This window comes from Chiloscyllium punctatum, chromosome 25 (genome assembly GCF_047496795.1).
Source record: "Chiloscyllium punctatum isolate Juve2018m chromosome 25, sChiPun1.3, whole genome shotgun sequence".
NCBI lineage: Eukaryota > Metazoa > Chordata > Chondrichthyes > Orectolobiformes > Hemiscylliidae > Chiloscyllium > Chiloscyllium punctatum.
In genome coordinates this window covers 25391926-25406816 of record NC_092763.1, presented here as the reverse complement: position 1 = coordinate 25406816, position 14891 = coordinate 25391926, and the positions used below count along the sequence as shown (strand labels likewise).

At 42.2% G+C, this 14891-nt stretch overlaps 1 pseudogene; it reads left to right on the top strand.

Annotated features, from left to right (window-relative positions):
- LOC140495628 (sodium- and chloride-dependent neutral and basic amino acid transporter B(0+)-like) overlaps nt 1–14891 on the top strand; it is a 70157-nt pseudogene that overhangs the window by 45995 nt on the left and 9271 nt on the right.

Below are 14891 nucleotides of genomic sequence, written 5' to 3'. Positions count from 1 at the left end.
TCCTGTGAGCGTTGGTTTGAATTGTAATTAATATAAAGTTAATCATCGGTGGTGCTGACCATGAAACTACCATTTATTGTAAAAATCTATCGATTTACTCATGTCCGTCAGGGAAGGAAATCAGATCCACACACTCAATCCATAGTAATGTCTGAACAAGCCAATCTGTTCAAGGGCAATTAGGGATGGGCAACAAATCTTGACCAAACTAGCAATAACCACATCCAGTGAAACAACAGAAAAATGTAGCAAACACTTTCTCAGGGGACACAGGACTTTGGGGAGCCCACCCTTCGAGTACAACATACAACTTTAGCTTTCTTGCTTCAGGAAATGGGTAATTGCATTGGAGCCAGTTAGAAAGAGAGTCACTGGGCTGATTGACTCCCCGGGGAAGAATGAATTACTTTGAGGAAAGGTTAGTGCTGTACTCATTGAGTTTTGTAAAATGGGAGGTGATCCTATTGAAATATGCAACTCTCTGTGAGAATTGAAAGTTATGAGCTGAGTGAGTGTGAAGTGGTCTCGACTGAGCATTACAGTTCAAGAAAATGTCTCCATTTGAGGCACAGATGAGGAGCAATAGTTTCTGTTAGATGTCATTATGTCTTTGGAATTCTCCACCACAGAAACAGTGGGAGTTGGGCCATTGAATATATTCAAGACTGACTCAGACACACTGTTGATGAACAAGGGAGTTAAGGATTCTGGGGGACTGGCAGGAAAGTGGAGGTAAGACCACAATCAGATCAGAAACTATCTTATTGAACAGCAGAGCAGGCTTGAGGGGCTGAATAACCAATTCTTCCTCCTGTTTCTTATGATCTTATGTTTCCTACAGCATGGAATCCTTCCAGCGTTGGAAAGATTGCAGCAGCATCTCTTGTCGGGCCCGAGGTTGCCATGGAAATGGCACTCACTGTTGCCGGGCAAGAAGCAATTTCTGTTGTTCACCCAATTCCAGCAAAATCACCTGCATGCAGAATGTACTGGGCCTGTGACCTGACTGTGACCTTTTGAATTTGCCTTCTGTTCTTTTCTCCATTCCTCCCTCCACACATCTCGTTAGATTCTGCCTGGCACAGAAGACTTAGTCCTGATCTGTCCCTCTGGTCTGCAGAGCTTCAGTCTCTCCAGTGTTGGCTATCTCTGGGACTGTGTAAATTATTCATGAATTCCTAATCTCACTTAACTTTTGTTTTTTCTCTCTCAGAAACAGTTATAACAGCACTTCTTGACCTGTTCCCCAAGTTTCTTCGAACAAAACGCCTTTATTTGACAATTGGTATTTGTTTGATATTTTATTTCCTTAACCTTCTTTGTGTGACACAGGTATGTATTTTTTTAAAATGTTTTGCTCTGTTTCCGTACATAGTTCAGGCTAAAACTAACAAGTGTACTGATAATATATTTGGTACAGCTCTGTTGAGAATACGGTGACTTGTGAATATTGATTCAATCACAAGGTGTTGGTGATAATTCGGTACATTACTGAGGGAGCAGTGCACTGTCCGAACTGGAGGCTGTTCTGGTCTGAGGGAGCTACAACAGGATGGGAATGTGAACAAGACTGTTCAATTTAGAAACTGGAAATATATTCCTAAAACCAGCACGCCCAGATGAAACAGCAACATATGATCAGGGAGGTTTAAAAAAATAATAAGCATCACATTTGTGGGCGGCACGGTGGCAACAGTGGTTAGCACTGCTGCCTCACAGCGCCAGAGACCCGGGTTCAATTCCCGCCTCAGGAGTTTGCACATTCTCCCCGTGTCTGCGTGGGTATCCTCCAGGTACTCCGGTTTCCTCCCACAATCCAAAAATGTGCAGGTTAAGTGAATTGGCCATGCTAAATTGCCAGTAGTGTTAGGTGAAGGGGTAAATGTAGGAGTAGGGGTCTGGGTGGGTTACGCTTTGGCGGGTTGGTGTGGACTTGTTGGGCCGAAGGGCCTGTTTCCACACTGTAAGTAATCTAATCTAATCTAAACAAGTAAAGTCCTTGGACAGAAGGATGAACAGAAAATGTGAACACCTTGCGGAATGACAGTATCTAACTGTTCACAAGAGGAACCATTGACAACAGATCCTCTCCAAACAAAGATGTACAAGTAAACTCAATGAACTGTTCATGAATTCATCCTAACTGAAAGTCACAGACAGTCTCAATGAGTTTAATTCATACAGATTCTCAATGCTGGGTGGTGTTTCTAAGTGCACTTAGAGTGACTTAGGAGGAGAAGTAGAAGGCAGAGAAAGTCAGCGTGATGGAGCCGATGAACTCTGAGATTGTCAAACACATTTCATGAATAATGTTAAAATGGCTGAGGAAGAAACCGAACCTGACTTTGTAGGATTAAAGTTAAATCTATGAATTTATAACCCGTGCTCCAACCCAAATGCCTTCCCAATTACCCTTTTGTCCTGAGCTGCCACCTTCAGGGATCTGTGGACAAGTAGCTCAAGGTTCTTCTGTGCTTCCAAGTACCTTGCTATCTGCTGAGTGCTCACTTAAATTGTTCATTGTGAGAAACAAAGCTCACTCATTTCAATAATTTCAGTCCGAGACAAGATCTGAATCAGTAGTATTGTTTATTACGCTCTTGCAAGAGGGGTGTTGTGTCCACTGTCCACAAGGCAGGGACACACACACACTGACTTCAAGAAAGTTAAAAATCACACAACACCAGGTTATAGTCCAACAGGTTTAATTGGAAGCACACTCGCTTTCGGAGCGACTCTCCTTCATCAGGTGATAGGAGTGTCGCTCCGAAAGCTAGTGCTTCCAATTAAACCTGTTGGACTATACCTGGTGTTGTGTGATTTTTAACTTTGTACACCTCAGTCCAATACCGGCATCTCCAAATCATGAATTCAACAAGTACACAATATTTATGTAATTTGTTCCTATTCTCTCCTCCCATTGCTCCTCCCCTGTTTACATCTGTTTCTCACCTAAACCCAGCTGTTCATCTCTGAACTCATCTGGCTTTGTCCGTGACAAAATGTTTATCTCTGGCCTCACAAGGCGTTTGACCACCTCCCTCTGTGGTCTTATTGTTATTTATCCTTCTTCACTGCCATCTGTTTCTGTGCTTACCAAAGCAATCTTTCCTTCTATCCTTTTTTCACACTGGGCTTTATGACCTTTTAATGGTGGTCTTTTTTTTTGTTTCTGCTGAAGCGGGAAACAGATGCTTATAACTATTGTTTGTACAGGCATTTCTAGTTTAACCTACAACCCCTCCCCTCACAGCACCTTATCTATTTGTCTGTTTGCAGGCACATTTCATTCTTGTATGCACATTTTAGCTAATACAAAAACAATTATATATTTCCCTCACATAGTTTTCATTCTTGTTGACTCAGCTCTTGGCTGAAACAATTTTACACTGGTGTGAGTTCATTTACCTTGCATAAACAATTATGATTGCAGAAGTAACACCGTTTTACCTATATCCCACATCATTCTTCCAAAGTGCATCACTATACATTTATCAGGGTTAAATTTCATCTGCCACTGATCTGACCATCTAACCCATCTGTTTATATCCCCCTGAAACCTAACACTCTCCTCATCACTGTCGCACCCAGCTAATTTTTGTATCATCTGCAAAATTACTTACCACCCACCAACATTCTCATTTACGTAATTTATGAATATCCTAAAAAGAGACCTGGCACTGATCCTGCAGTATGCAACTGCACACTATGCTCCAGTCACACAAACAGACTTCTCTCACCACCCTCTGTATCCTGCCACAAAGCTCGTTTTGGATCCATCTTGTCAAGTTACTGTGGATCCTATGAGCTTTGATCTTTCTTATCAGTTTCCCATGTGGGACCACTTTAGAGGCACTGTTGAAATCCATGTAAACGACATCAATCATCCTTCTCTTAGCCATGTGCTGGTCACCTCCATGTAAAATTCTACCAGATTTGTTCGGCACAACCTCCATCTGGGAAAATCATGCAGACTATCCCTGACCAAACCTTGCCTCTCGAATTGGGGATTAATTTTCCCCTTCACTATTTTCTCCAATAGTTTCAGTGAGAATCGAAGCTCACTCACTTCAATAATTTCAGTCCGTGACAAGATCTGAATCAGTAGTGTCATTTATTTCACTCTTGCAAGAGGGGTGTGGTGTCTACTGTGTACAAAGGCAGTCTCACACACACACACTGAATTCAACTAGTACACAATTTATGTAATTTGTTTCCCTTCTCTCCTCCCATTGCTCCTCCCCTGTTTACATCTCCTACCTCTCTAAGACCGGCACCCATTACTCTTGTTTATCTCTTGCCTTATCCGGCCCTGTCTGTGACAAAATGATTTTTCTGGCCTCACAATGCCGTTTGACCACATCCCGCTGTGGTCCATTGTTAGGTATATCCTCCTTCACTACCATCCATTTCCCTTACCTTATGACCTTAAGACTTCTTGATTGTGGTTTGTTCTTGTTTTTGCAGAAGCAGGAAATAGATGCTTATAACTACTGTTTGTACAGGCATATCTAGCTTAACCCCCTCTCCTCACAGCACCTTTTCTGTTTGTCTGTAACATCTACCATTGTTTGCAGGCATATTACATTCTTGTATGCACATTTTAGCTAATACAAAAACAATTATGTATTTCCTTCACATAGTTTTCATTCTTGTTGACTCAGCTCTTGGCTGAAACAATTATACACTGGTGTGAGTTCATTTACCTTGCACAAGTAATTACGATTGCAGAAGTAACACTGCTTTACCTATATCCCACAGTTTCCCTACCACCGATGCTTGACTTACTGGTTCTGTAATTCCCTTGTTTATCTCAAACACTCTTCTTGTGAAAATGAACCACATTAGCTGCCTTCTAGTCCTTTTGCACCTTCGCTGTTGCTAGAGAGGAATTAAAAATTTGGTTCTATGTCCCTGAAATTTTCTTCCTCATCTCCCACTGCAACCTGGAGGACAACTGTAGTCCAGGACAGGGCGCCTCATGGACCTTGCAGACTCCCTCAATATTGTTTGATTCAGGATTTCTCCCGGACCTTGCAGACTCACTTGATATTGGTCGAATGAAGGGGATCTCTCAGACTCTGTGGACTCACTAGAATGTTGTTTGGTTCAGGGTGTCTCTCGGACCCTGTGGGCTCCTTGACCAGAATGTGAGATTAATTTGCCCAGGTCTCCCTGTGTGTATCAGGGAAAATGGCAACTCAACATGAGCCCACAGGCAGAGGGATCTCTACCTCTCTCTCTTTCTCCCTCGCTCTCTCTCTCTCTCTCTCTCTCTCTCCCTTGCTCCCTCCCTGCCTACAGTCCGAGGATAAGCTGCCCTGCTCTCTGCCATGTCCCTCAGCTGGAGATTGGGGTCAGGTCAAGCCCTGCCAGGGCCGGCCTCTTCTACTTTCCTGGCTGCCTTCTTGAATCTTTCGAGTACCTGACCAATCAGGGGCATGGAGTTAATTGGTTTGAATCACCTTGAAATGGCTTTCCAAAGCTTGTTAACAATTAACCTTTTGACATATATGCTCTGGAGCCTGGATGTCTGGTTTTTTGGACCAGAATATGCACCTGGTTTTATGTTTTACTGTCACTTTAAGAGATTATTTTGTCCTTTTCTTTTGAAAAGAGGTTGTAAGGCAGAGGTGCCGAGCTGTCTCTGTGAAAGTACCCATTTAATGAGGCCTTGGGGTGATTTTTAAAGTTGGACCAATGGAAGGAGCCTGGGTATAGCCAGCTCTCACCGACCAGGTTCTTGAGTTTTTCTTTAGCATTTAGCTTTAGTTTTTAGTTTTAGCTTTAAGCAGAAGCCTTTGGGGCCTTAAAAGAGTTGGAATTTTCAGTCAGATTCTCCCAGCTGCTACGTTCTGTGCAGTTTCTCTGGATGTTATTTTCCCTCCTGAATTAGGGAAGTACATGTGAGAATCTGTGGTCTGACAGGAAGTGGATTGAGAGTGGGGCTGACAGTAAAGCAAGGCTGTTCCACACACACAGGCATCAAGTGATTGGACCTGATGGATCATCAGGATGTACTCTCCTAATTCTCAGACAGTGACCTCTTGCAGAAAGAAGAGGGACCATGCTGGCTTTGGGCTTCACGGGAGACAAAGAGTGATCTCCGAAAGGCAATCACTGAAGGGATAATGGGGGCGTTAGGGGTGATATTTCAGGACCCTACAACATTAGGACGTTAATAAACGATTATCGGCGAAATAAAGATAGACTAAACAGCCTTGTCATTCACAAAAATGCTATAATCTCGACATTGGTTGGTGCAGTTACTCATGTAACACACGGAAATATATTTAAATTGGATCAGAAATGACAGAAATAATTTAATAAAGGTAAATGTAACGTTGTGAGAGTCAGCAGATGGAAGGTAGATGTGAAATATACTTTAAAGGGGGCTATGGTAGATTGAGGTCATGGGAGGGGAGAGAGATCATGGGAGTTTGAAGCTGTTTTGTGCATTTCATTACATTAAATTTCTCTCTGAATGTAAGCTGTTCCTGTTTTGATGAATTTATCAATACTATTAGCATCATGGAACATAGACTATTACAGTGCAGTACAGGCCCTTCATCCCTCGATGTTGTACTGACCTGTGAAATCAATCTGAAGACCATCTAACCGACACTGTTCCATTTTCGTCCATATGTCGATCCAATGGCCATTTAAATGTCCTGAATGTTGGCAAGTCTTCTACTGTTGCAGGCAGTACGCTCCATGTCCCTATTACTCTCAGAGTAAAAAAGCTACCTCTGACATCTGTCCTATTTTGATCACCCCTCAATTTAAAGCTATGTCCCCTCATGCAAACCATCACCATCCAAGGAAAAAGGCTCTCACTGTCCACCCTATCTAATCCTCTGATTATCTTCGATGTCTCAATTAAGTCACCTCTCAGCCTTCTTCTCTCTAATGAAACAGCCTCAAGTCCCTCAGCCTTTCCTCATAAGACCTTCCCTCCATACCAGGCAACATCCTTGTAAATTTCCACCTCACCCTTTCCAAAGCTTCCACATCCTTCCTATAATGCGGTGACCAGAACTGTGTGCAATATTCCAAGCGCGGCCGCATCAGAATTTTGTACAGCATAATGTTACCAGGCAGTTAAAACAGAAAACAGGATATTGAGATACTCAAAGGAATCCATATTAAATCCAATGGGATATTTAAACTTTGTGAATTCACATGTGGTGTACTAATTTGAATTTTGGTCTATTTATTTCAAAAGAGGGAACGGAAATCAGCAAAACTGACTCCACACTGTAAAGGAATGAGTAGACCGATTAGTGTTGGATGTTCTGTCATTTAGATAAGGAAAATCTTCATGACCCAATATTCTCTTGTTTTGAATGTCAGAGTTTTCTAACATTCTGATGTAACAGTTTCTGACTTCCCATTTAATTTTAGGCTGGGATTTACTGGCTAAATTTGATGGATCATTTCTGTTCAGGATGGCTTCTCATTTCAATAGGTCTGGTCGAACTGATCAGTCTCAGCTGGATCTACGGTAAGTAGAACAGGAACAAGACTGAAATAAAATAAAATAATTAAATTCAGAAAGGCTTGTGTGAATCTTCCAGTGTCTTCAAAACTGCATGATAACACTTTGGGTGAAATGATATTCCTCATCCTTCTCCTCTGATACTGATGGGAATTCAAATTACCTTCACCCATTTATATTCTCATTTCGGGAGCTTGGGTTTAAAAGGGGCAGTACAACAATCATGTGCGACACGATTCTGATCCATGGATGGACCTGAGTATTCAGTCCCCAGTTCCAAATTTTACTGCCAGACCTTGGAGCCTGTATGTCCCTATCTGTCACTTCTGCGTGGGTTTTAATCTCCTTCTCGTCTATAGCCATTTATAGAGAACCTCCTTTGCCTCAGAAATAATCTTCTTCCATTCTTCAGTGAAATGTAGAATAGATGGAAGTTCCATCACTATGAAACACTGGAAATACTCTTCTATATCATTTGGGTGGACAGATAGAGTTATGTGCAGTTTTTCACCAGGTTCTGGCTTGAACAGAATTTGGTGGAGAATGGTTCAGTTGAAAGGAATATTGCTGATTGCCAGTTAATTTGTAGATTTATCCAGGCCACTTCGACTGATCTTGTGTGTCAGGGTTAATATGGTCACATTTCGAACAATTTTTCACGAAATGTTCGGACATGCCCTTTTAATTGTGGCCGCCAACATACTTCCTTAAACTTTTTAAGGTGTTTTCCAACTCTTAGTGTCCATATATGTTATGGGACAAATAAATCGTCAGATTCTTTTCTTTCCCTGGTACGACACATTCCCTTTCGCACAGTATCACAGCCTCTTTCACGTACATGCCTTTTTATTCATTGTATTCCTCTGCTTCCTTCGCTTACAAGACTTTTAAGAATTCCTTTTTGTTCTCCTGCTAGATCAGTTGAGCCCACTTCTTTCTCTTTGGGTGCTCCTGTTTCCGTGATCTACAGCTGCCATTCTTCTCCAGCTGTTGCCCCTCATTTTGCTAATTCATCTGCTTTTCTATTTCTCTCTTGTGATAACTTCGAATGAGCTTTCACTTTCATCACTTCATATTCTTTCCCTTTCGCTGATCAAAGATGTACCTCAGCAATGGGGCAAATTGTAGGACCTTTCTATCTGCTGACACAAAGCCTCTCGCCTCCCATCAGGGGAGGTGTTCTGTCGGACTGTTTCACAGGTACATCCTGTCTGAATACATCGTAGATTCTGGTAAATTTGGTTATTTGCTAACGTGGTAGTTTGTTTAACCCTTTTTACCTCTCTGTTTCATCCTTGTAATCATCGTGTCCATCTCGCAATTCTGTTTTGGCTCACTCTGCCAACGTTAATATGTCTATCCAGCAGCATCTGAATGGGTATTTGTTTTGTCAAAATTGTCAACGAGTTCAACCCTACAATGTAGATGAAATTTTGTAATTCCCAGAATGCTGCCAATAAATACCTTTCACATGGCAAGGATCCCTGCTCTACTGGCGTGAGCATGTTCGAGGCACAGGCTACCGGCCTCAACTGAGCATGCACCTCTTGGAGTAAGACCGCCGATATTGTAGAGTCTGTTGTAGCCATCTCCAAGGAGAAGGGTTCAGCTGGGTTTTTTCAGGGCAGGAACATTCACCAATCACTGCTGCCAACTCAGCTGCTTGAGCACTCCTGGTCTTTGGCATTTTGAGGACTATACTATCCATCTCCCATCCTTGTTCACCTTCCATATAGATCCCACAGCCAGTTCTCCATTCTCCATCCTCTACAGATGAAGAGTCATCAACAAAAATGTAAGGATTATTTGACATTCTCTTCCTGTTCTCCTATTTCTGTTTGTCCGTCTCTTGTCTTGGCTATTCCCTGTGATCTCTTGACCAGTATTCCCTCCTCTTTGTTTTGATAGAAATAATCCCTTGGGTTCATTTGCTATCACCACCTGACAGTCATGGGGTGTTCCCTGGTAAATTAGGTTATTTGCTAACATGGTAGTTTGTTTTAACCCTTTTTACCTCTCTGTTTCATCCTTGTAATCATCGTGTCCATCTCGCAATTCTGTTTTGGCTCACTCTGCCAACATTAATATGTCTATCCAGCAGCATCTGAATGGGTATTTGTTTTGTCAAAATTGTCATCGAGTTCAACCCTACAATGTAGATGAAATTTTGTAATTCCCAGAACGCTGCCAATAAATACCTTTCACATGCCCAGGATCCCTGCTCTACTGGCGTGAGCATGTTCGAGGCACAGGCTACTGGCCTCAACTGAGCATGCACCTCTAGGAATAAGACCGCCGATATTGTAGAGTCTGTTGTAACCATCTCCAAGGAGAATGGTTCAGCTGGGTTTGGGGTTTTTCAGGGCAGGAGCACTCACCAATCACTGGTTTAAACTACTATTGCTTGTGTGTGTTCTGCCCTCCATTCCCATGGGGCATCTTTCTTTACTAACATCATTAGTGGTGTTGACTTTGTAGCAAAACCATCAATATGGTCTCTGCAATACCCAGTCAAGTCTAAAACAAATCTGAATCCCTTCACATCTGTGGGGATGTGTTAGAAATGAAAATCGCTTCTTAATAATCGCTCTAGACAAATTCAGGAAAACAAAGTTTTATTAGCAAGTCTGCAGAGTTGGGCAGCCTTCTGAGTAAAAGGCGCGCTGAGGCTTACAAAGTTTCTCATTATATACAGTACAAGTCCCTCCCCTCCTTGGTTCTAACGAGCCATGAGGTTCACATTCTTAAAAACATCATTATTCTCCAACTTGCATCCTTATCATAAAGTCTGCAACAAATGTCTCCAGACCCTCCCCTTCCTGGCTCTTAACGAGCCATGAGGTTCACATTCTTAAAAACATCATTATTCTCCAACTTGCATCCTTATCATAAAGTCTGCAACAAATGTCTTCAGACCCTCCCCTTCATGCCTCCAGACCCTAGAGGTGTTATTTTTCTCTCCCTGTAGTCTTATCAGTCAAAGACTTATTCTTCTCTGTCTGTGCTGTAGCAGATGTCTCTGTATCAATCTGTAGCAGATGTCTCTCGAGTCGTTTCCCTGTCCTGCAGTCTTTATCAGTCAAGGACTCATCCTTCCCTGCCTGTGTTTATGGTTTCATCAATCAAGGGCCTGCTTGTTTTACTCTGCTCACAAACTGCATGCACTATTTTAAACTATTCTACTTTTGAGTATACAAAATGTTTTAAGAAAGCAAAAGTCTAATGTTTTTAGAAAAGAAGTCACTCTGCTCACAAACTGCATGCACAATTGTAAACCATTCTACTTTTGAGTATACAAAATGTTTTAAGAAAGCAAAAGTCTAATGTTTTAGAAAAGAAGCAAAAGTTTTATCTTTTATTATAGATCAGTCTGTGGTCTAGGCACATCTTAAAGTTGCAAACCGAAATTACCTCTCACAGGATGGGAAGTCTAGTTGCTGTTTTAAATTGTTGTTTGTCTATCTTTCTTTTTCGTCGAGTTAACACTCCTCCTAAATAACTCACTTAACAGACCTTATTATTTGAGTCTTCCGAGAATTCACTTTTGACTCAAGCCCCTTTAGCAATTGCAAACAGTTGTCTCTCTATCCCATCCTGTTTTGTATTACCCATTTATATTGGAGAGGCCTGAGACCATCGTGTTGGGTTAGTCCAACAACCCACTTGTTGCCTCAGTTGATGACATATGTGGCACTGGCTGATGTCCCTCTAATGGCAAGGGCTGGACTTGCATCTGATTCATCCCACCTCTCCGGGAGTTTGGACAATCTCTGGCATTGTGTCCTTCTTCACTGCAATTAAAACACTTTCATGGGGATCTGATCACTCTCTGTGACCACAGCCGGGTCTTCTCGTTCATGCCTGCATCCCCTTCCTACCATTTGAGAGGGCAGTGGTGGTCCCCTTGGGACTGGTCCCTTTCCTTCATTTCTCCATGCTGCCCCTTGATCTCTAAGGGGTGCCATTCATCCCCCCTGAGCCTTACGTCCCCTGGTCTTCTCCTCCCAAATTCTGCCATTTTCCTCAACACTCCCGCCTCAATGTGTGGGTTGTTGGAGGGTTAAACACATCACACACCTTTCACAACTTCTCTGTGCAATGGGACACCATTGTATGCACCCACCGATTGTTAAAAGGTTCATCTCAATGTCACTAGTCTAGCCCTGGGTCGGAGACACTCTGGAACACTAGTCACAGTCTGGCAGCAAACATAGTTCAGTGCTCCCCTTTCCTGTGTCTACACTCAGTCAGGGCTTCCACTGGGTGCCCTCTATTAGCTCCCACAGCCATCAGTACAGCCTCCTATAACACATCTAATGCTCCCCCTCCCAAATTTTGTGACTTGGGCCAAGCTGACTGAATAATGGGATCAGTATTTGTGATTTCCTCCTCCTCATTATCGAACCCATGTGTGGTTCGTTGCTTGTGGATAGCTTGGATTAGCTCCCAGGGATTATCCCCAGGTTGACAATCTCTCATACACTTGGCTGTATCCCTGAACATCATAAGGAGTGGTACTTGTAATATCTGGAGGGTTGGTGGGGAATATGGGTGTTGCCCTCCTGCCTGTTCTCTCCTATAATGTCTCTATCTGCTTCATACACTTTGCATGTTTGTCTGAGGTCCCTTACACTAAGGGACCTGTGTTGACATATGTAGTACATTCATAACCATTTTATACACTAAACTGTTTCTTTAATCCTTCTGTCTGCACATGAGCCCCTTTCGTTTCTTTTTCACTTTTCACCTTTTCCCTCATCAATTTCTCACAGTGCGTATGAAACGGGTTCCTATGCATGAGGTCTGAATCTCTGTGGCTTTGTAAATTCCTGATCTTCTCAGTCAATCTCTTTATCTTTTCTCTAATCTGAGCTCCCTCTGTTTGCAGCTTCAGCTCTCAGTGCTGGCTTCCTGCCCAGACTTGCACCACACAACCGACTGCAACAGATTTATGCACTTTCTTAAAGTACCTTTCTCTCATACTCTCTTCTGGCAAACTCCAGAGAGTATCCCCATGTGTTTTCATTCCTGTACCAATCCTACCGTTATACTTACACTACTTCAACTGTTTCCCAGCCATGTTGCTGAAATCCCATCCAATTAGAGTGCCCTTGAATCATCACTTGCTGTTAGCGCTAACTTCTTTAATGTGTCCACTGTTCTTTTTCTGTCTTTCTCAAAATCAAATTTCCACCTTCTCCTTCCCGCACTCACTTTCTCCATTGGGGCTTTGGAAAAATCAGACAGTACGATGTCCAGCATCAGAGTAACTGAAAGCAACTTCTTATCAATGCCCAACCAGGAATGCCAAATTCTGTTGCCCATCTCTGACAGACAACTGTCTCTACATAGTTCAAGATACAGCAGAAATACTTCGAACTCTAGAAAACTCAATTAATTTATTGAGAACTTCAATGAATCTCACACATGTTTAGGTACTAGAGATATCTCTATCGCTCTTTCACTACCCTGTGTTCTGTGATTAACCCCGAACATTATTTCCCAGGAGTGTTGGCAGCTTCCCAGATTGGAACTCTTCTCGGTATCTTCACCATGCCTCTTGACATAGGGGACCTCCTGCAAAGTTAATCTTTGAAGTTCTGCTGACAAAAGCATTTTCTCAGGTTTCTCTATACACAGGATTCTGTGCCAATTGTATGCCTCATTTGGAATTATCTGTGCAAGTGACCAATCTTGAATGTCTTGTCCTTATTTGGCAGAGACAGCAGTTACTGATGTCCTCCAACCTTAGCTCTTAGCAGACCTGAATGACTCATCATAATTCCGATCACATAACAGCCCATTGTAAAGCCTCTTATCAGTTCCAGTCATCTTCAGCCTTATCCAACAGTTATTTGCCATTTGACTCAGTCAGTCAGCATTTTCTCCCACTGCAGTTGTGGAAAAACAGAACAAATTCTCCATCAGTCTGTTTACAGTTCCTCCTACAGATAATCACCTTGGTGATTGGGAACAGTTTATTCACCCTGTTTGCAATCCTGAGTGATCTCTTCCCTGGTTGAACCTGCTCATTAGATACAGACAGTGCGGGATGGACAATATGATTGTATTCTGCTTTCTTGTTGTTCACAGGGGCAAACAGATTCATCAAGGACATTGAGATCATGATTGGGGAAAGGACTTGGCTCTTCTGGCTGTGGTGGAGAGTCTGTTGGCTTTTGATCTCTCCGTGTTTGTTGGCAGTAAGGAGACGTTACACATTTTAATGATCTAAAGTGACAATGATCAAACTCCAGATAGGCGGGTTACATTCTCGTTGAAGTACTGTGGGCAGATCTGGGGACCATACACCTTCGGAAGGATACATTGGTCTTGGAAGGGTTACAACATACTGTAGGTTCACAAGAGCAATATCTGGATTGCAGGGGTTAACTTATAAAGAGAGATTATACCATGTAAGCCTGTTTTCTCTAAACTCTAGAAGGGGGAGGGTTGATCTGTTCAAAGTTTTCAAGATATTAACACAACACATGATGGGTAAAGATAAATTATTCCTCCTGGTTTGGGAATCTAGAATTAGGGGTATTGTATAAAGTTTGGGACAGACCATTCAGGAGGGGTGTGAGGAAACACTTCTATACATGAAATATGGTCTATGTTTGGAATACTCTCTCACAACAGCAGTGGATACTGAATCAGTTGTTAAAATTATCTTTCTCAGATTTAAAATTATGTTTAGCAAAGATGTCGAGGGATATTGTGCCAAAACCAGGCATATGGAGTAAGGTCAAAGGTAAGTCATGATGTCATTGAATCAATGGGGCTCAATGGCCAATAACTGCTGCTATAGTTGTTCAGCCTTTTTGAGAAATTGTTTTGTGCTTTCACTTCATTTCAGATCATCTTGCTCTGGTCCTTAGTAACATATGCTCCCCCAAGATATGGACCAGTTGAATTCCCTGTCTGGGCAATAGCACTGGGCTGGTGTATGACCACCTTCTGTATTGTGTGGATTCCCATTGTGGTCATTGTGAGAGTTGTTCAAGCTGAGGGCTCCACCTTATGGCAGGTAACTCCTTGATACCTTTCAACAATTGAAGAGCAGAATTTCTGTGATGTCCTCCAAATCGCTCTGTTTGACAACAATTAAATGTTTTCATACAGCAATGCAAATATCATCAAACATCCAAAAGAAATTTGCAGTCATCTTTCACAGCACAATTTCACATGCTTCCATAAAGAGATGCAAATCATATAAATAAATGTTTGCTTTTAATGAAGATCAAAATGGAAGAGGACAGGTAAAGCAATTTGGAGCGCAGTTCAAGAGTGCAAAGTTTTGGCAGTCGCAGGACAAAAAATTAGAGATTGTGAGGAGCACATAATTAGAGTAGGGAGATAAAACATAGAACAATAAAGAGCTGAACAGGCT